Source organism: Arachis hypogaea, chromosome 16 (assembly GCF_003086295.3).
Source record: "Arachis hypogaea cultivar Tifrunner chromosome 16, arahy.Tifrunner.gnm2.J5K5, whole genome shotgun sequence".
Classification (NCBI taxonomy): Eukaryota; Viridiplantae; Streptophyta; class Magnoliopsida; order Fabales; family Fabaceae; genus Arachis; species Arachis hypogaea.
Genome location: NC_092051.1, coordinates 121089988 through 121092517, shown reverse-complemented (window position 1 = coordinate 121092517; position 2530 = coordinate 121089988). Strand labels below are relative to the sequence as shown.

The 2530-nt window shown below is 32.9% G+C and overlaps 1 non-coding gene across 1 annotated transcript; it reads left to right on the top strand.

The window, feature by feature from the left end:
• The first annotated feature begins 681 nt into the window (after positions 1-681).
• On the top strand, positions 682-789 carry LOC112760162 (small nucleolar RNA R71). The gene has a single exon (XR_003180614.1). It is a non-coding gene; the product is annotated as a small nucleolar RNA R71 (small nucleolar RNA).
• The last annotated feature ends 1741 nt before the right edge of the window (positions 790-2530 follow it).

The window sequence follows — 2530 nt, the reverse complement described above, 5'->3', positions numbered from 1 at the left end:
GATCCTTTTACTCAGCTGGTCCACTTGTGCTTCCAAATTTCTAATGGAGGACCTTGTTTCATTCATGAAACTTACAGTGGCCTTGGAAAGATCAGAGACTAAGTTTGCTAAATTAGAGGTATTTTGTTCAGAGTTCTCTGTCTGTTGCTGAGTGGATGATGGAAAAGGCTTGCTATTGCTAAACCTGTTTCTTCCACCATTATTAAAGCCTTGTTGAGACTTTTGTTGATCCTTCCATGAGAAATTTGGGTGATTTCTCCATGAGGGATTATAGGTGTTTCCATATGGTTCACCCATGTAATTCACCTTTGCTATTGCAGGGTTCTCAGGATCATAAGCTTCTTCTTCAGAAGATGCCTCTTGAGTACTGTTGGATGCAGCTTGCATTCCATTCAGACTCTGAGAAATCATATTGACTTGCTGAGTCAATATTTTATTCTGAGCCAATATGGCATTCAGAGTATCAATTTCAAGAACTCCCTTTCTCTGAGGCGTCCCATTACTTACAGGATTCCTCTCAGAAGTGTACATGAACTGGTTATTAGCAACCATGTCAATGAGTTCTTGAGCTTCTGCAGGAATTTTCTTTAGGTGAATGGATCCACCTGCAGAAGTATCCAATGACATCTTAGCTAATTCAGACAGACCATCATAGAATATGTCCAGGATGGTCCATTCTGAAAGCATGTCAGAAGGACACTTTTTGGTCAGTTCTTTGTATCTCTCCCAAGCTTCATAGAGGGATTCACCTTCTTTCTGTTTGAAGGTTTGAACATCCACTCTAAGCTTGCTAAGCTTTTGGGGAGGAAAGAACTTGGCTAAGAAAGCCGTGACCAGCTTATCCCAAGAGTTTAGGCTATCTTTAGGTTGAGAATCCAACCATAGTCTAGCTCTGTCTCTTACAGTAAATGGGAAAAGCATGAGCCTGTAGACTTCAGGATTTACTCCATTAGTCTTAACAGTATCACATATCTGCAAGAATTCAGTTAAGAACTGAAAAGGATCTTCAGATGGAAGTCCATGAAACTTGCAGTTTTGTTGCATCAGAGAAACTAGCTGAGGTTTCAGCTCAAAATTGTTTGCTCCAATGGTAGGGATGGAGATGCTTCTTCCATGTAAATTGGAATTAGGTGCAGTAAAGTCACCAAGCATCCTCCTTGCATTATTATTATTTTCGGCTGCCATCTCCTCTTCCTGTTCGAAAATTTTTGAAAGGTTATCTCTGGATTGTTGTATTTTAGCTTCTCTTAGTTTCCTCTTCAGAGTCCTTTCAGGTTCAGGGTCTGCTTCAACAAGAATGTTCTTGTCCTTGCTCCTGCTCATATGAAAAAGAGGAAACAGAGAAATAATAATAATAGAGATCCTTTTTGCCCAAGCATAGAGGTTCCCTTATGTGAGTAGAAGAAAAGAAGAAGAGAAAATCTGAACTCAGAGAGAGAGAGAGGGGGTTCGGATTTTTGATGAGTGAGGGAGAGATGTTGGTAGATGAATAAATAAATAGAATGAGATGAGAGAGAAAGAGGATTTTCGAAAATAATTTTTGAAAAAGAGTTAGTGATTTTCGAAAATAGTTTTTGAAAAAGGTTAGTAATTTTTGAAAATTAAAATCAAAAATTAAAATAATTAGTTAATTAAAAAGAAATTTTGAAAAAGGGGGAAGATATTTTCGAAAATTAGAGAGAGAGAGAGTTAGTTAGGTAGTTTTGAAAAAGATAAGAAACAAACAAAAAGTTAGTTAGTTAGTTGAAACAAATTTGAAAATCAATTTTGAAAAGATAAGAAGATAAGAAGTTAGAAAAGATATTTTTTTAAAATCAAATTTTTGAAAAAGTTATGTTTTTAAAAAGATATGATTCTGAAAAAGATAAGATGAAAAGATATTTTTGAAAAGATATGATTGAAATTAGTTTTGAAAAAGATTTGATTTTTAAAATCCCAATTAATGACTTGATTCACAAGAAATCACAAGATATGATTCTAGAACTTAAAGTTTGAATCTTTCTTAACAAGTAAGTAACAAACTTGAAATTTTTGAATCAAAACATTAATTGATGATGATATTTTCGAAAATTATGAGATAAAATTAAGAAAAAGATTTTAAAAATTTTCGAAAATAAATAAGAAAAATGAGAAAGATTTGATTTTTGAAAAAGATTTTGAAAAAGATAGGATTTTTAAATTGAAAATTTGATTTGACTCATAAAAACAACTAAATTTTTTAAAATTTTTGAAAAAGTCAAATCTAATTTTCGAAATTTTAAGAGAGAAAAAAAGGGAAGGTATTTTTTTATTTTTGAATTTTTAATGATGAGAGAGAAAAACACTAAAAATGCTCAATGCATGGAGATTTTAGATCAAAACAATGAATGCATGCAAGAATGCTATGAATGTCAAGATGAACACCAAGAACACTTTGAATGTCATGATGAACATCAAGAACATATTTTTGAAAAATTTTTGATGCAAAGAAAACATGCAAGACACCAAACTTAGAAATCTTTAATGCTTAGGCACTAAGAATTCAAGAATG